The sequence below is a fragment of the Atractosteus spatula genome, chromosome 14 (assembly GCF_055471065.1).
Source record: "Atractosteus spatula isolate fAtrSpa1 chromosome 14, fAtrSpa1.hap1, whole genome shotgun sequence".
NCBI lineage: Eukaryota > Metazoa > Chordata > Actinopteri > Semionotiformes > Lepisosteidae > Atractosteus > Atractosteus spatula.
Window position 1 is genome coordinate 2,571,721 of NC_142719.1, and position 20,089 is coordinate 2,591,809.

General features: G+C 41.3%; 1 protein-coding gene across 1 annotated transcript in view; it reads left to right on the forward strand.

Moving 5' to 3' along the window:
- The first annotated feature begins 1,721 nt into the window (after positions 1-1,721).
- The window catches only part of dlgap3 (DLG associated protein 3), a 54,669-nt gene continuing 36,301 nt past the window's right edge, over positions 1,722-20,089 (forward strand). The window contains exon 1 of the mRNA XM_088932710.1: positions 1,722-1,783. The gene's annotated coding sequence lies outside the window, so the exon portion shown is untranslated. The remainder of the gene's footprint in view (positions 1,784-20,089) is intronic.

A 20,089-nucleotide genomic window follows, 5' to 3' on the forward strand; every position in this document is an offset into this window, starting at 1 on the left:
GTGGGTCCTAACTGACTACTGTATAAAGCAATCTTACGTGAACTATTGTTCATCAGGGAGGAAATACTGTACCAATACCCTGAATCTAATCATCTATGTGAAAACACAACAAAAAAGAAAGACTGTAAGGACTCGTAAAGGTCTCCTAAATAAGAATCTTTTAATGAATACAGAAGAGAGGTGTAAATAACAGATTATTGTTTTGTTCATCAATTGAAACAAAGAAAACATGAATAAGATTAGCATGGCAGATAGGAATTGCTTTTTTATTTTTGCAATAACTGTTTTTTTAATGTGAACAACACAGATTACTGGTAAGCAGTTTTTGACCACAGAAAGTGACCTCAGGGCTGTAGGCTGAGGAAGCATTTGTAGTAATAGCCTCCTAGCTTTTGGATCGAAAGGGAGAGCACTCCCGTTGAGGGGAGAAAAGGCTCACATCAGTACTTAATAAACCAGGAATCAATCAAAGTTTATTTATCAAATGCACAACAATACAGCGTGCAGCAGTAGTTGCTGGCAATGAAATGTCTTTCCAAAGCCCGGAATTAAAATTACTGCATCCTCTGTCTAAACAGTGAAGGTCATAAATTAAGAAAGGTCAACATCAAGAGACCATTCCAGTCTGCTTGACAGGTAGTGGGTAATTGATCTGAGCATCTCATCCAGCTGTTGAATGGCATTACCAACGTGGCTGGGTAGCTTGTTCCACACTCCTGCAAACCTGAGTAAAGGAGTACCTCCTGCTTTCAGATTTAAATGTGCTTCCAAGTAGTTTCCATTTGTGACCTCCAAATTCAAATAAAACCGAAAAATACACTATTGTATCTGGTGGGACCAGACACACACGCACAGTTCACACTGAACAAACAAAGCTGACACCAGGCCTGAGCAAAGGCTTAGTGTCAACACTGTGCTGGGTGTATTTGCACAGCCCTGCTCCTACCAGGACCTCAGTCCCAGTGTTGCCTGAGGTGGGAAGCTAGCCCAGCCTACACCCTGATTGTCTCATATCCTACAAAGGTGCAATGAAATGCAGCTGAAATCTCACTAATTTTGACTCTATTGTGCTCTGCCAGGAATGCCTCTGTGTTTAAATGGAACGTACCTATTTTTGTTTCTTCATGGCCTAAGTATATACTGTTCACTTGCTTTGCCTCGCCTTGCTGTCCCAATCAGTATCTTGTATCAGTATCCTCCTAATCCTCTTGGTTGTAGTATGATCTTTCTCATCTTTAGCTGCATTTTACTGTCTTTGGTGTACTACTGTAAACTCTGAGAAAGAGTGTCGAAAGCAATGATTTTTTATCTGCACCCCTGCATTTAAAATTAGACAGTCCTAGATTTGTGCTAATTAACCTCCCGGAGCATCATAGAGAAGCACTTTAGTGTGCAAGTTGCAAATTCCACGCGTAATGAATTTTAATACACCAGTCACACACTGGTGTGCATGCATATTGACTTTTGTGCTTAATTTATTTCTTTGTGTTTCTTCTATTTATTTCTAAGTGTTTTTTGCTTTAACATAATTCAACCTCGAAAGCATGATTAGAGCTCATGAATGAATCATGTTTGACCAAGATGGAATTTTATTTGCAAATAAATGTACTTTAATTTTTCTTGATACAGCATTTACAAACAGACATGAAAGCAGCTTCTCACAATGTGTTTGTGTTTCCTTACAGCTTCAAGGGGTTTCTTTGTGCGGGCAGAAGGCAGAAGCTGTTCAGCACAAGCGACACATTTGAGAGGGCATGGAGGACCGTGCCCTGGTGATCAATCAGTAAGTCCTGCAGAGTCCACTGCTCACTTTGTAGTAACTCTCAGCTCATACAGGCACTGCAAGATTATTGTTATGAAATCTTTCACAACTGCATTCTCCAACAAACAAAATGGCAATTCAAAGCTCTTTTTCATATAAAAGTTTCTGTTTGTTTGATCTTAAGATCTGAACCAAAGAAAGCTTTCACAGAGACTGCAAAATAATAATTCCTTGTGACCGTGAAAGCATTTTTTGTTGCTCATTGCTCTGGGTGAATTTGTGCACAAAGCACGGGTATAAACAACTTAATTTGCTTAGTTGCGCTCAAGCCAGGAAGATACTGTGTAAATGAGGAATACAAGAGTCTCACTGTGATTTATTTATGGCTCAGTAATAATGCATAGCTGTGACATTTTTGACGTAGCCATGGTAAACGGTGGTTTTATGAATTATATATCAGTGTGTTAGTGCAATCCTTGCATAGGCAGGCTAGAGTGGCCCCTTTTCTTCATTAGCTGTAGTCCAGCTGCACACCTTTCCCAGGCATGCAGCTGACCTTGTGTTTGACAATAAAGACATGAAGGTCTCAATACAGCGGATGCAGAACAGTGTTTTCTGTTTGCCTCAGCCCTCGGAAAAGATCACAGAGTATGCAAGGCACCAAAACATGAAATGCGCCATCCAGGAAAGAAAATACTTTATATTTTTAAGTGCTATTACTGCTCACTAAATTGGCAGTCAAAAACAGAAAGTTATTTGCCTGCACGCACAAGGGTACGTTAAATCAAGGGTGCCCAATCCTGTTCCTGGAGAAATGGTGTGTCATCGGATTTGATATTGTTTATATATATATAACTTTAGCAGCAGAATCTACAGTAATTGAAATGTCATACTGGCCCTCCAGAACCAGGACTTAACCAGATTCAGCAGAACCAGGACCTGCACTAAAGGGTTAATCATACAACCAGGCAGTACCCCAGATCTTGATCAGTTTGCATGTTATTTTTGCAGTTTCCTAATGGTCTTCTCATCCTCCTGTCACATATTTACTTTTTAATGGATTGATAGCTTGAATCCTGTGTTACCACCTGTAACATGCTTTTCCCAGGCTTCCCAGCTCTAGCCTGTGATTGTATCGCTATCCAATATTTGGAAAAGCAGTTATTGTGTGTTATAGTTCAGGTGGTATCCATGGCTACGGCCATGCCCACTCTAATCTTTCCGTCTGTGCTCTCAAAGACGGTTTTACGAACTCAAACATCAGAAAGACTAAAGAAACCAAAATTATCCTGCAGCGGGGATCATACCTTCCCCCTTCTCTTAATGACAGACTACTTTTCTTCTAAATTTTCTCCATTCATTGGCGGTTTCATTTCACACCTCTCTTCACCTATTCTGACTTCACACCTCCTGATTGGCCTCTCTCTCTGTCCCCTGCTCCCGCCTCTTGCTCCTCCTCTCTCCCAGCCTTTGTTCTCCTGCTACATTTCCTTTGCTTACTGCCCTGTCTCTCACACCTGAAGAAGGCTCCACGGCCGAAACGTGTTTTCTTTCTTCTTTTTTTCAGCATGGAATAAACCTATTGCTTGTTCCTATTGTGTGTTATAGTCCCTGACTGCTCGTACTTGGGCATTTTGTCAGACAGGGGCCTCTTGCAATGATCTGGCACTTCTCATTCTAAGTGAGTTACATGGCCTGCGTCAGTGTAGACCTCATTGATCATTGCTTTCTGAGAGAATTTAATAGCAATCTGAACGTACAGGCCTTGATTCATTGTAATATAAAGAGCAGGCTCATGTACATACACACACTTCTCTGCTGTAACCCTCTTGTCTTTAAAGTCAAGTAGATGTGAAGTGCTCTTCACAGTCTGCTTGTCTTTTCTGTGCAAGTGTTTTTGGAGAGGAATAGTCAGAATGCTCCAGGCTCTTTATCACGTGATGATAATATTCATTTTAACTACTCAGACCCTCCCTGCAATTTAGTGTTGGTTCTGGGGAGGGGCTGCTCCAGATGTGAAATGTATGCCCCCCCACCCCCCCACTAGTTTTTGGAAAGTTACCCCTCAAGTCAAATGCAGCAGGTGACTTGAGAGAAAACCGGGTAATGGAGGCGATAAATTATTTCTTATTTCACTTCAGGATAGTTCTTTTTTCTTGAGGAGAATCAGCAAGTTTTGGATTGAAAAAAACATCTTTGTAAGACATCCTGTGATTTTTAATTGTGTGATTGAATTAAGAGCCTCAATTACAGTTCCTAACAGAAATCACTTCTAAATTCTAAAAGCAAAACAGCTTTTGCTTGTCCATATAGCTGGCACATCTCCCCTTATGCCTCAGTTAAATGTTCTAAGTTAAGGAATCTAAATTAAGGAACTAAACAACACCTTAATAAGGCCTTTCTCCTGTAACTTACAATGGAACTTACTAAATTGCCTGCAAAAGTAGTTGTTGGAGTAATACACATATATATACAGTATATCACCTGAGAGGCTTTTCTCTGCAAAGGAATATGTCCCAAAATAACCTCTATTTATGCACAATTATGAGTTGCTTAGAAGTTTCAACACATTCAGATTAATAATATTGGAAATTCTCATTATAAGTCTTTTGTCATACTGTTAGATGTGCTGTTGTGTACATTGATGGCATATTTATTTTGGAACAAGTAAAAGCTTATTTGCAACCCTCAGAACTTAAATATTGCATCTTTGGATATTAAGGTTTTCCTTTTTTTCTGACTGATTTTAAGGCAGTGAATGAAGCCTTTTTTGAGTGCACTCCTCTCTGTCAGATCTTGCCTACAAAAGGGTTGCAGCACTGCATGAAATCGAAAAATCATTCTTCCCTGCTCGATAACTGCCAGTGAATCTGCAGAGTTTTAAATCCCAGCACTGAGCCAAACAAAAAACAGAACATTGTAAACTGAGCATTAAGCGTGGTTGACCCAGAGATGTAGAGGAGAGTAGCAAGGTGATATCGAAGTCAATCGTTAATAATAGACATTAAGAAAGGCTCTTCTTGGAGTCATAGATTCACGCTGTTGTAAATTCACAGCCACAGTGAGATTAACACACCCCCTATTTACAACTGTCTGATAACCCATTACCAAGGATGGCAACTATCGGCTCCTCACTATTGATCTGCACCGTTTAAAAGATACTGTACATTAATAATGTGCCATGCCTGTTGTAAACCCTATTCCTTTACAAGGCAAACACTTTGCTAGCAGTGCCAGTAATAATGGCCACAAGTTTGTAATAAAGTCAGATCAAGTGCCACTTCTTACTTTTTTTAATGCACCGTGCACTTGACACATTCCAGTGTGATATATCAATGGCTGCCATGTGCTCACGATGTGCTCACAGTCACTTGACCTTGGACTTTTGGTCTTGCTCTTTGACTGTAACCCCCACCCAGAAAGAGACTTGTCCCCGTTTCACTTGTCTGTCTGTTAGCAGGTTCCAGGACAGGGATCAGTGTTGCTGTCACTCCCCTTGTTAGGCAAAGTAAGAAATACAGGTAAAGAATAATAGAGGGTAGGGAGCCTGGTTTGAAATATCACTTCCTTCCCATTTTCTGGCTACTAAACATTGAGGTGGTTTCTGAAAACTTGTCTGAGGGTGCGGTGACATCTGTGGTCAGATCTGCCAAGGATATACCTTAAGTGTGCTTGTATTGGAGGTGATAAAGCACACAGCTAGAGCCTGAGCTACTCAGGAGAAAGAGAAACCCCTGCACACAGTCAGAACTCATCTGGAATTTGTTGCAATGATCTGAAAATCCTTGGAACAGAGCTCCACACAAATCTGAGTCATGATAAGACAAACACCTTAGAGAGATGGCTGTGAGGGAAAAGCAGTTATGACCTCTCAGCCTGTATCTGTGCTCTGCCAGTTGTTGTACTGCCTTTGCAAATGAGGACAAGCTCATTCTGAGCATCTGAACACAGGAAAACAGAGTTAGAAACAAAAAAACCTTGTTTGTTAAGTGAGTAAACGACAGAAGAGAGTACAGAGTGATCTCCACCAAGTCCTCTTTATTTAGCTAATTTCCTGGGGGTAGAAAACAAATGCTGCATACTTTGGAAAACAAGCACTGTGTTTGTACTCTCTAAAGGCTCAAGTTATCTGCTGGCAGCCTAACTTTCTGCATATCAGATGATGAGATCAGGTCTAGGAGGTTAAATTCTGTCCTTCCACAAGAAACAGGGACCTGGATAATCAGGGAGAGAAAGCGAGAGTGTGGAGAGGGAGAGAGAGGGAGATGGAATGGAAAAATGCTGGGTAAAATTTTGCATTCTTTTGCCTCAACTGGGCTTCACAGTCCAACAACTACATTTCCTTATTCCTTAATGAGTTATCATTCCAACAACAGGGGGTCGGGCAACTGAGCAGAAGGGAACAAGTTGAGGATTGCATGTCTGCGTTTGTCACACCTCTGTGTTCTCAAAAACGTTGGTATTTTTAGTTAAAGAATGACCAATTAATGTACCACTGAGCCAGTGTACAGTATGTGACACGGGAACACCAAAGCATGTTCAGTCCATTTGAATCTCAGAGAGATTTTGTTACTAAACCAAGAGGGCCCTGTTATTCCTCTTCTTCCTTGTAACCTGCAATGAGCTTGTCATTAAGGCCAGCATGACTCATACTGAGGGTACACAGCTTTGAAGAGGTTAGGGTTGGAGGACTGTGGGAGCAAAGAGTGCTGTGTATTATTTTCAGGTGAACGTGTTGTTTAACCGTATGAGCGCTTGTGTTGTGGTTTACTTTGCATACAGCTGCAGGTTAGTGTGTAACGTTTGTAGTGATCAGCGTGCACCTGTGCCAAGGTCTGACAAATGTTTCATTTTTTTCTGCTCAGTGTCTTATCTCTTCAGTGCAGAAACACAATTCTGTGTTGACCTTGCTGCAATTTTAGCCATTTCCTATGAAGCTATTTTGAACAGAATTTTGAACAGTTCATCCTGATCTTGCTTTTCTAGTAGCATTTTAGAATGTGTTTGTGTGTTAGTGTGTTATAATTGGATGTGTAAAAAAGGATGGATGATGTTACTGATGAGGAACAGCTGATAATGACTTGATTAGGTTTAATTGGTAAACGTGGTGGATTAGCTTCTGCAACACTTCATAATGGCTGCTCGGCAATAGTTTATCTTGAGTTCTGGGAGGTTTTTGAAGATTGTGGTCAAAGCGAATTTGGGTGACAGTCTTGTTTTCTTCTCACCCAAACTAAGCTGTGTCAACAATTCTTATGACAGGAGAAGACACTAGCGGAGGCGTTGTGTAAATTGTTAATGCTCATAACGCATATATTGTTGCTCCTATTTGTGTCTCAGATATCTTACAACTTTAGTACCGCCGTGTAAGTGTAGGCACTTCACCACATTTGTAAGTTTAGATGTGAGCATTGAGTGTGTGGAGAGGTAATTTGTGGTTCATTGGGATCCTGAGCCCTGCCTTTTGAGGGGGAGTTGGAGATACATAATGTGGAACACACTTTTCAATTTGTGTTTCAGTTCTCTTGTGTCTGTTTGAGGGTAGAGCAGGCTACCATTCCTTCAAGGCAGAGTAAGCAGCTATGAGAGGAGGGAGCAGGAAAGAAGAAGGCCAGGATAGGTCTCCGTGACAACTCGGAGCAAACAGACACAGGTTGAGGAAGAGTCATCCTGTTTCCACGACAACAAAGCCTGGTGCGAGATGACGACGTCTCCGCTCCGTGTGTTACGCGGCCAGCCAGCCTGTGCTCTGATTTGTCTGGGGACCTGTTTGTTTGTTCATGCAAACCGATATTTTCACAACAAATGCCTCTGTGCGCTCATCCGTCCCGGATTCGCGCGCCCCGGTTCGCCAACATGTGCTCCGGAGTCTTGGGCGCGTTCTGAGCTCTGCCCCAGTTTCGAAATCTCATTCCAACGTGCTTCGCTTTGAGGGAGGAAAAAAAATCTCTCAAATTGGATTCTTAATCAGCTGTCTCACTGTACTCAGTAAAAAACACGACCAAAAACAACTTTCTATTCACTGAAGAAACACCTTTTTTAAATAAAATGTTAAAGAGCATTCCATTTTAGTTTCTAATTTACTTTGAGTGCCAACTTCTTAGGAGGAGGGAGTTTTGTAAAAAGTGGGTCCTGAAGACTCTGCGTCACATATAATATAATTGTGTTGCTCTGTGAACAACACGCAGTTGTTCGTTGATATTAATAATTTCTCTTGCGTCTTTCTAACAAAATTACACAGGTCCTGACATTTCCCACAGACGTGTTTCTACTTCAGCATTTGTGAGCAGAAGATGTATGCATTATAGAACATTCTGAATGTAAGATTTTCATTTAAGTATCTATGCTGAGATGCACATTAAATTCAGAAATGTCTTAGATTATAAACTGCATTGCTAAATTATTTATATCCCAGTATATATTCATAGAGTAATGACAGTTTTATTAATCTGGACATAACTTTACCAATAACTAATTGCTTGTAATTAGCAAAATGTATTTTATAAATAAGCACTTCATAAATATATAATGAAGCTTGTTTATTGTAGGTTTATAAATTATTTGCAATCTATAAGGTGCTATTGCACCTATAAATTCTTTTATCCCATAAGGAACCCCGTCACTGCCATTATCTATAAAGATCTGTCCATTTCTACACATCTGAGTGAAGCTCACCCATATGGTGCTTTTCTTCTTGTGTGCTTTGCATTCTCATTTTGTTGCCTTTTAAGCCTTTGGAATGATTTTCAAATGTACATCAAACGATTTTAAAGTAAATCTTTTATACTTGTTATCATTTATTTGGAAAGTGCCCATCTGTTTTATATTTAGAATTGAAGGAAAATGTCTTCCCGTGGAGTGACAGCATGGTCAAGGTGAACCAGAGAGATTCTCCCCCCTTCGTTACAGAATGTAAAGCACAGGATGCAAGCAGGCTGCCCCTGATGCAGTTCCCATTATGTGCTCCACACAATGCATCTTCACAATTCCAGTCATGATAGGAAGGTCAGATGAAGGGAACAAAACATCTCATTAACATAAACTATTGCTGTGTCTCCTGGGCAGGACAACTGTGTTGAAAATCTGTGTAACACGATACATAAGAAACCTATTCTGACTGCACATTTACAGACTGCATTCAATGTCCCTGAATGCCACGGAAAACACTGCTTAGGTTCAGGGCACTAAAATACAGTACCGCCAGTGTCTGCTTCATAATCCCTGACCAGTGTCCTCATATTGGGGTGGAAAACACACAGGAATTTAACATCTTAAATTAAAGAAGAAATATCTACAGGTACTTACAAAGGTTATGTCGTATGGTTCGGCTTTAAATAGTGTACTGTATGTTAAAATCAAGTGAATTCACATTTCCAAAAGAACACTCGTAGATTTCTTCGGGTCCTTTTCCTCCCAAAAAGTACCCTTCCTTAAGAACATAAGAATGTTTGCAGACAAGGAGGACAAGGAGGACATTCTGCCTATCTGTCTCCTCCGGTTGCTAGTAGGCCAGTGATCCATGGATCTCATCCAGCCAGAGTCAATTAAATGGCTGGGCAGCTTGTTGCAGGCCCGACACAATCCTTTGTTTTCCCATTTCCCCTCGCGGGGATGTGCAATGCAAGGATTGACTTAGCCATTTATTCAATGGAAACCCTGAAGCGCCCTTTCCGAACTATGAACCTGCGCCCTTCTCACTTTCTAACCTGTGGAACGTGGTGCCCAGGCACCCAGGCTTTGTGACCAAACTACCCAGCCTTGCTTCACTTTCCTAAAGGCAGACTTCTGTCAGGTGACACATACCTCCCTGTTTTTGTTCATGTCACGATCGGTATCCTTCCTCTTAAGGGCCCTCCGACCCTTTCGGATTTTAGTTCATTACGTGCACCTGCCCCGGATTCCCTCTTTTGGACCATTTGGATCTGTTTGCCATCGCCACACCCCCCGAGCACCGATCACCGTAGTTACGCCCCCCTGTCTGTCAACCCGTCCTGATCCTCTTCGATCCTCCCCTGATGTCCTTCTCCACTTCCGCATTATACCGTCTGCATAGGGTCCTGAAGTACGCCTTTTCGGGAGCCTGGACTGGCTCCCGTTATAGTTCACAGATGTGCAAAAGTGCATGTTTGTGCACTGCTTCTTATTTCTGTGCTGTTACCTCCTGCTTGTGTGTGTGCGTGTATGTGTGAGTGAAAAAGAGTGTGTCGTCACCATCACACTCATCTACCCATCTTCTCGCTTGAACCCATCCTGCCTTTTCCCTTTGTTTTCTGGAGGAGTTGGAACCCTGGAGGAAGGGAAAGACAAATAAACAAAATTGCTCTGCACTTGTTAAAGGCTGAACTTGTACATTATTAATGAACTCATTTGTAATGATAAAACAGAAAGAGCGGCAGGCGGCAGGCCTACCCGATAAGAATTGCAGTGCAAATAAAACTGTCAGAAGTCTATATGTCTCCCTCTGAGCCTGGGAAACAGAGGGTAGCAGCTTAATCCATTTGAAAACCCATAGATGAATGGCAAACACATGTTAATAGCTGAAGGTGCCTTGAACTAGTGAGATCTGTTACACAATTACCAATAGTCTTACAGGCTTATCAGAGCGGCACTGTTGCCTATTTTCAGTACACTGGACAGAGTACAAAATTAACTTTATGTCCCACGGTTCTATCATTACCATCTAGACAATACACGGGCTGTTTGTTTTTCTGTTCTTGTAAGATTTCAGCAGTAGCTTCATGTGTGCAGGATTACATCAACTGTGTAGCTGAGTCAGTCAGAGCTGAGATAGATTGCTGTTTCTGTTTTATTAAAATGAGTTAGGATGGGTTGCCTCATTGCCTCATCTCCGATACTTAGTGCACTATTGAATTGTACAGTACGTCACATCAGGGTATGGTAGATTTAGTAATTTAACCCATCAGCAATTAAAAAATCAGCTAGGAACCAACGAATTTCCAGAATTGGTTAGAATGGGGAACTTTCTCAGCACACGAGCCACAAAAACAAATGACCTGAGGTTAATTCCACATGGAAAACTACAAATAAAAAAGAATAAGCACAGTGTTGTGAATGCAATAGAATTTCCCATGCTGGGATACTGCCCTTGTTATAGCAGTGTCTGCAGATCTTTTCTAATAATTGATACATTTTCACATCTCCCTGTGCAATTTTTAATACTCTTCTATTATACAATGGAATGGTTTAGGATGAACTCCACAGTGAATTATAGGAGTATTATTTTAATTGTAACTATGGCACAGACAATGACACCCACCCCCATATTCTAAGGGACACAGTTCTAGGCGTTATTAAAAAATAATTACACTATATTTGCTTCACAATGGCATAAATTGTGTCTCAGTATTTTTTTAAACCAAGCTGGCTTTTTTAGAACGTGCTTAACCTTTTGTAAATTGTAAATTAATCTTGTAAGAAAAGAATTAAATGTGTTGCTTAGGTATCTTACCAGATTTCTTATAGGTAAATCTAGGGTAGGATTAATTCTTTTATAATAGTCAGACCACTCATTTACTAGCTCTGAGACCCCTCAACAATGAATAAATACTGTATTTGCAGATTGGCAAAAAAGTATTACTCTTAGATCCCATGCAAATAATCTCTAAATTTCACCCTTTCTCTTCTAAATTATAAATGTTGAGGATTCAATATAATGGCAAAGAGTATTCTCCAATACTGAGGATTCTCCAATATCTTCATTTATCCAGTCTTTATTCTGCAGACATGCCTGTGCTGGAGGTGCCTATATCTCCATCTGAGCTAAAGGAGGTTGTTTGCATTATGAGAAAAGTATAAATCTGTCACATTTCCTTAATTTTATTTAAGATTTTAGATCTAAATGGGCCCCTTCAGCTTGAAAATATACTTCCATTGAGAAGGTGATGTTTTGGAGGGATGCCAATACTTTAATTGTAACCCTTGTACTCAAGAAAGATCCTTGTTCCCTGGGTCTTGTCATGCCTGTGTGATTTCCTCTGCTTCCATTGCAGTGCATGTTTGTGTAACCAACTTAGTTCACCACAATCAGATTTTATTGAAGGGCGTCTCACATCCTCTGAAGTTTCCTGCATCCTCCAACTTATTCACAGAGCTACAGATACTGCCTCCCCTGTGTGGCTCTTTCTTTGGTTAGGAAGAGGTTTCATTAATATGATTAAATTTTTAAATGTCAACCCTTCATAAATGGTGTTAACAGGCAGCGCGTGTGCTTCTTAGTTTGCTTTTTCTAGGACTCCTCATTCTCATTCCTGGGGAGAGAGAATGTCCCTACGCACCCAATGCATAATCTACTGAACCTCAAGGCCAGACAAGCTAACTTCCTTTTTTTTCTTACTGGCTCAACAGTTGTTGCTATCTGAAATATGCACTTGAATAGTCAAATCTCCTTTGACAGCATTTGGGACAGTACAAATTTGCCTTCCAAAACTAAAAAAAAATCATTCTTGTTCTTCATAGACTCTGTAATATGAAGTTAGTCAGTTCTATATACTTTGGCTGTGGGGCACCGAGGGCATCTGTGTACATGTTTTGGAAATGGGTTTCCCCTTCTTTGTCCACCACTATAAGCAAGGATATTCTTATACTAATTAACTATTCAGATTGTGGCCATTTGCAGTGACAGAAACGGGTCTGGTTTCAGCCTTACCTGGATCTGAAAAGACCTGGCGCTGCACTGAGAGCCTCTGTATTCATCAATGCATCACTGTTATTACTTATCAACTACTTGGATTCGAGGAGCTGGAGATGGAGGCAGCCAATACAGTCCATTCTCACCGCGGCTGCCTCTATCGGAGCTGTCTCAAGCTGCGTAGGGGTCCTTCGTGTCGAAGCCTGAAGGGGGTACCACTAATAATTGTGTGTGAAGAGGTATTGTTGATGGTTCTTATTTTGTCTTGGGTTTTTTTTTAAATAAAGCTAATAAAATTTGGCCCACAAAAAAGAAAATTAAACATATCTATCATGTATGACATTTTCCAGTTAGGTTTTGCTTTCTGTTAAAGACTCGCCAGGAAAAGAGTGAGGGAGAGAGATATCATCAAGACAATCATAAAACAGGTCTTTAGATCAGTCAGGACCGCTTCGTTTGTGTGTCCATTGTCAGTAAATACAGTGGCCCATGGCTGAAAGTTACTGCTGTCCCTACAAAACGGATTATCAAATCTCTACCAGGAAGCAGTTGGTTTTTGTCAGGATTCGGTATCTCCTCTACGATCAAACTGGGGCTAAAGAACACCAGCTATACTTTGTTTTTAACAAAAAAAACTTTTAGACAAAGAAGACACGTGCCTACATTCTGCTGTGGAGGCATTAATGTTCATCACGTTTAGCATGGATTCTTGGTGACTTCAAGCCACTGTCAAAGGTGAACTGATTCCTTCTCAGGTCCACTCTCTAATTGCAGTGCAGGCCCTCTAATTGGTGTTAATTTGATGGCTGCTTCCAGAAATTATATTTTCCGTTGTTTTGCGCTGGCTTATCGACAGCAACTCCCACCACGCAGCACAGAAGAGCACTCTGCGCTAATCGAACAGGCAGCTTTCCTTCCGTCTCGGTCACTCAAGCAAAGACCTGTGATAATGTCCTGTCAGAGCCACTTGTTAATTGTGGAAAGATGATTAATTTGCCCAGCCCTCAGTCCTCCTCTACAGCTCTTAGCGAAATGTCTCCTCTTTTTTCATTGGTCATAAAAGCATCTCATTAGTAGTCCTGTTTTAATGAGCATTCAAGGTTTCATTGCTTCATATTATGCAATGTTTATGTTATGAGTTATTGAAGGCTCATGTGTGTCAGACAGGTTAAAACTCCATGGCAGCAAGATGTTTGTTTTTTTAATTCAAAGTGACAGCATGTTTCTTGACCGACTTGCAGCACACAGAAAAGAAATGGGCAGTAGTTCAGTGTATGGTTGTGTTTATTCCTATGAAGTGCTTCTCTGCAAGTAGTGAATGGCTAGCACATGCCTTGTGTCCGGCACCCATGAATGTGCTACAATATATGTAAGAGTGTGAATCCAGAACCCAGCTTGGAAGCTGTACAGAGAGTCAGTGTTTAATCGCCTGTTATTGAGTTCCCAAAGCTCACTTCAATGCACTGTTAAGCCTGTTAGCATCTTCAGAAGCCTTTTACAGCTGAGTATCACATTGCTGTAGGAAGGCATAATAAATTAGAGCAAAGACACTGTGAAAATCTACAGCATCTCACACACAGGCACTCACATGTGGCAAAGGTTACTCTGCTATCACTGATCCTAGTCAAAATGCCAGGATCTGTGCTTCAGACTGATACAAATGCCATTTGTTTCCTGCACCTGATATTCAATCTTACAGTCTGCTGCCCGTGCACTGCTCAGTCCTTGCTCAACAGCTGTCTGCTTTAATTCCATCTCCGGTATAATATGAGGCTGCCATCCACACCCCAGTGCTCTAATCACACACTCTTTTATTAGTGTCAATCTCAGTTTCATTCATCGGAGTTTTTTTGTGACTATTATTACATCGAGAAATAAAGTGCTTCCTGCCACTCTGAGGGCGAGAGCTCTAAACAGGGCTTGACTTAAACAAATCCCGTGCCTTCTGCACTGCTGTGCGGCAGTCGAACCATTGAGCTGCTGAACACATTGTAGCACAGCACTCTTAACATCGATCTATTGAGCACACTGAAACCCAGGCATTCTAACTCTGTGCAGCAGCCCTGCACTGTAAAACTGAGCTACTGAACACACACTAACACAGAACTTACTGAACACCCGGAAGCCAAGCATTCTAACTCAGAGCTTCTGAACACGCTGCTAACCCAGCACTGTAACGCTGAGATATGAAACTCCCAGCAGCCCTGCACTGTGACAGGCTGCACTCTGTTCTTATGTCCCTGCTGCAGCTCGCAGTGATGACCTCCAGATAAATTGGATTTCATTCCAGATGCAGACAGGGGAGGGAGCAGATTCTGACATCAGGGGAGGGACTAAACAATTTAAAGCAGAATTCCAAAATTCTCTCATGTGCTGCACAAAGCTCCTGTATTTATCCTCCATTTTCTTTCTTTAAAAGGAATACAGGTTTCTATTCATGTCGGAAATTAGCAACTTACACTAACTTATTAATATCCACACCTTCTTTTTTATGGGAATGGCTTTGTAATAAATTTTTCATCAACCCACTAAAAATATTGAGTATTGAGTCATTGTGATGTTTCTATAATAAATCATGTGGCTTTCATATTTATGAGGTTCCTGTTCAATTAGAACAGAAAGGAATCCATCCATCCATTATTCTAACTGCTGTATCCAATTTAAGGTCATGAGGGAGCTGGAGTCTTTCCTAGCAAGCAACGGGCACAAGGCAGGATACACCTTGGATGGGATACCAGTCCATCACAGGGCACACACAAACTATAAAGGATCCTTTCTTACTTTGAAGTGCAGAGTTCTGAAAAAAATCTATCCAATATGATTAAGAATAATCATCATAAAACTTCCTTTGAAATCCTGCTCATGCAAGGTCATTGATCTTACACTGTCAAAGGTCAAAGGTTAGGTCCACATGCGGTCAGAAAAGGAGACATTAACAAAAGCACCTTATGTCACTCGCCAATTAGTGCCAGAAAAATAGAATCTGAAAGATAGATCTGCTATCCCTGCAATTCCATTTCTTTTCTTGGCTGTTTAACTTTTCTTTAGGAAGCTGACCTTTATTTTACACATTGTGGAATCTGTGTCACATCTGATCCCAGCACCAGATCCAATCAGATTTACAGGAGGAATTTTGTATGTATTTAGGAAAGCCGGGAAAGTAATATCAGTAGGTCTCTGGGTGGCCTTTTGAAGGGGTGTACCATATCCACAGTACTATTTTTAAATCATGTGGGATACCTACACTGGTGTTTTCTTGGTTTTCTAAAAGTCTCAAGATGCCTGTTTTCCCTCACGTCCTCAGCAGTGCGCTGTTGCAGCTCAGTCTTCAGATCTCTTCATGATTGCTTTGCTGTTCTGGGGGACTGCAGGTTGAGGCTGGGAATCTGGTCCCCTTCTTTCGGAAGCCTGCTGAAATCCCACATGGGAATATGGCCGCAGTGCTGGGACAAACAGCAAAGTGTGGAAGGCCCAGCGTTTTCACTGCAGACGTCTTCTGCTTAAATGGGAATAGAGGCTCTGCTGTGTTGCTCTCAGCCACTTCAGAGCAGCGACCGAGTTGTTAGAGAGTCTGCACTGGTCCATCACCCATTGAACATTTGGCTCATAACAAATGTACTTAGAGGGTTAGTGTCATGGAGGAATTAAATATACTCAGAGGTAGCTGAATGCACAAAAATAAGTGGCAATGTGCTGGTATAAAAACCAGGCCTGCTTTGTCACAAGGGGGTGTGGGAGTTTAGCAAGCTGCTCCCTCCCCTAGTGTAAGACTGTCAGGTGCCACTGGTGTGTGACTGTGTTAGAAAGCACCAAGAGCCTTCAGTCATGATACCAGCTGCTGCAGGAATGTAAACTCGGTGACGTGCCTGAGCTGGACAGCTGCATGAATAAAAACATGTGCAGGTTTAGGCTGAAAGTACCTGGTGTCTCTTTGCAAAAATGCAGCTGAATAACATAATGTAGAGGTTTCAGTTGCAATTTCCACAGCTGTTTTGCTGTTGTTTTTTTTCCTCTCCTTGTTTTTGTTTTATTTTAATGTATTTTTTCCTCCTTATGAACTGGGTCATCACATTGAAAACTGGCAGCCAGGATGTGTAGGAAAGCTTGTGCATGTCCTAACATCTTCCACCGCAAGGAAAGAAACAAAAGCGGTTTGAGAAGCCACCTTTAAAGGTGCTATATAAAATAAAAAAGTTTATTATTATAAAAGATGACAAAAAATGGCGAAAGACAGAGGAGAAGAAGCAGAAAGCTGATTATGAGTTTCAGAAAGCATTCCAGGTCATGTCCAGCTTCTGCCTCTTACCTGATCACTGTACTGTAGGTGTCCCACTTGCTCATCGCAACCCCAGCAACATGGGGTGGCCACCTTACAGTGACACAAAAGCAATCATCTTTGTATTATATGCTTTTATGAAAGCCGAACGGGATATTAAGTGGCTTAAAAATCACAAGACAATGATAAAAAGATGATTATCTGCTGCTGCTGTCACGGAGGGGCTGTGTCTCCTGGCGGTGGCAGTGATGCGCGGAGACTTTTTCAGGATAAAGCCTGACGTTGTGAGTCTCCTGATTCTGCTGCCGCGGCAGCCGTCTTAGCTTGGAAAGCAGTAGTGCCCCCCTCCCCTCCTTGATCTGAGAAATGTTAATGAGTTTTACTAAGTGTTGAAGGCAAATTCTGAACAGCCCCCACATGGGAATCTTACAGGAGACTGAACAAATAAGAAGAGTGAAAGGGGGCCTACAGATAGAGATTGAGAGACTGTGCCGGTCTGTGTCTCTGAAGGCTTCTTGCACAGAATCGGAGGATCTCAAAACGTGACAGCTAAGCTGCAGGAGAATGTTGTTTCGGTTGTTTTCTTCCCCATCTCCATTCCAGAGTCATGCTGGGATATTGCTCATCATGATTAATAGACCAGCTCAATTAGGAATAATAGCAAAGGCAAACAGATAATGTACAGAAGGGTGTGCAAATCTGAAATGTGCACAAGAAAGAACCCCAGATTCCCTAACAGGCGGCGTCAGTAATTAGTCTTGGAATAAAACGATAACGAGACGAGCAGCACAGCTGATGGTACAGACAAAAGCAGACGCCGAAATATTCATTGCTCAACTGGACCACTTTTGTTTCAACAGAGGGCTTTTGTAAATGCAGCTCGTGGTGAATAAAACTGATATGTTTTTTATTAATTGCTCTCTTCTGCTGCAAGGCCAAAGTGATGAGTTGACAGCTTGCTGTCTCACCCAGAGAATTTCCTCTGGGTTTGTGACTGTGTAAGTGGCTGTGTCATAGTGTTTTGGGATGGTAGTTTTAATTCTGGGGTCTGTCTAGAACAGCTGCAATAGCAACTCCATTCCCTCAGCATTTCTGCAAGACGAGCCTACAAGCTGCCTTGCTTTGGTATGTCCATTTCCAGTCGCTCTGGTGCAAACCACTGATTCATCAAACCATTCTCCTCAATGCATGCCAGTAGGAAATTCTCCTCTATCACTATATCACCACTTTACATTAGTTTATGATTTAAAGCAAGCTCCTTCTCCACACAGAAGCTGGGAGTAATTCCTTAAATGCCTGGTTTAACAATTCCAAGCCTCTCAATTTGTTCACATCCACCCCTCTGATATAGTATGTGATGGCTTGCTGTGCCTATACTGTGCATATGCTTTCATGATCTGAGTCCAGCTTTTTTATACTCTATCCTTTATTGTGTTTTAAACATGACATGACCATGTTTTGCTACACATTACATTGTTTCTCCCAGAACGCACAACAGTCACCTTCTGAAGGGAAGTGTACAGTTAGTGTAGCTGCTTTCACAACCCGCAGTTCCATCAGATACAGATCAGAGACACACGAGCTTTCATGTTTCAGTGCAGAGCATTTCCAAGATATATTACAACCTTGTTTCGCAACATCAGAATACGAGCCTTTATTCCCTTCCATTAACACACCGGGGGCCTCTCAGCAGAAAACAAAGCCATCAGCACTGTAATCTTCTACTTATTTTCTAACATTGGCGTGTTTTGTATTTTATTTAATCAGTGTTATTACTGGACATCCCTGTCCTGCACTCCTGAATGCCACAGTGCTGTCTGTGCATAGTGGCGGTCAGTACATAACTACATAACTGTTCTGTGAATTATATATGGATCACTTATGTCTGCTGACTCAGGACCTGCTGGAAACTAGACCACCCACTGTGGGCATGTGATCATGTGACAGTGGTGTACCGTGTGGTGCCAGAGGGCGGGGGGGATCAGTAGGACCAGTCTGGAGAACGGAGCACGTTGTGTCACTGGTGTCAGGAGCAGACACTCGTGGCCTCACAGTGTGACCCACTTCCCCTCGGCTCTTCAGAAATATAGAAATCATTGTGGGGGCACAGTAGGATACACATTAAGCCTTCTGAAAGACAGAAGTGCATCTGTCTGCCACTTTTTAGCCAGCAAGTTTAAACTGGCTGTTTAAAATGGATCAGGCTTTTTAATCTCTATATTTGAGCGGAGGAGCAGTACAGATGACTTCAGTACTCATTGCCAAGGGACATTTCATCAGACTTTAGCTATTTCTGTCTTTCAGTCCTTCTATTTTTAAATCCAGTTTTTAGAACCTTTTTAATAGTTGGATTTTTTTATATAAAGGGAAGCAGTTTCATTCTTCTTTGGCATTAATAATATGTTTTGATCTATACTTTACTCGAAGCTGACCCAGAGCTCACAGCATATTTGAAAGATATGCCAGAAATGTTTCATTGTTTTCTTTTTATAAAGCTTTGTTTCTGTACCAATGTATTTTTAATATAGTAAGGACCTTTAGGACTTCCAGGTGGTCTTTGATAACAATGCGCACACATTACCAAACCGGCCAGTTGGGTCGAACAGCTCCCTCTCATTTCTAACCCTTCTTACATCCTGTAGATAAAACAATAATATCCCAATCACATGTAAAGCAAATTGTGTTTTACCTGTTCAAAGTAATTTACATCTTTAACTAATAAAGTTAACTTTAACTAATAATGCTGCTGCAGTTTTCACTTGCCAGAAGGTGATGATGTAGCATTCTGACATCTTAATAACTGGGTATAAAACACTCTCAAGTCACGTCTTTTAAAAATACATATATAACAAAAATGTCTTAAGCCTTTGCAGTGTGGGTACAGTCTTGCATCTGAACATCTGTCAGGAGAACAGCCACAAAAATGAGGCTGTTTGGCTTATCGATCCCATTGGGCAGTTAGTAGCTAATTGACTCACAGCACATTGATCTAACAGTACCAAACCATACGCATAACCCAACTGGGACCTACTGGTACTGTCGTAAAAACATTGCTTATAACATTTGGTCTCCAATTAACAAACCACTGCCTTCCAGCAACATTTGAAAATGCTTTTACTTTGCTAGTCAGTATTCACTTTAAGTAAAGTGCTTTTTGGTAAACTCCCTTTTACCTTGTGGGCAGGAGATGACTATTTTTCTTTTTGCAAAAAGCAGTCTAAATGATCAAATTATGTTTTATAATACCATGTCTTGGTTTACTGACTTGTTACAGGACTGTTCAACAGCAATGCATTATGTTGGAAATACCATTTTGCAAAACCCTGCTTAGTGTAATAAAGACAGAAATCATTACTGGTTCACGAGTGGTATACAAACACATTAACTGTTACGCATCAGTAGC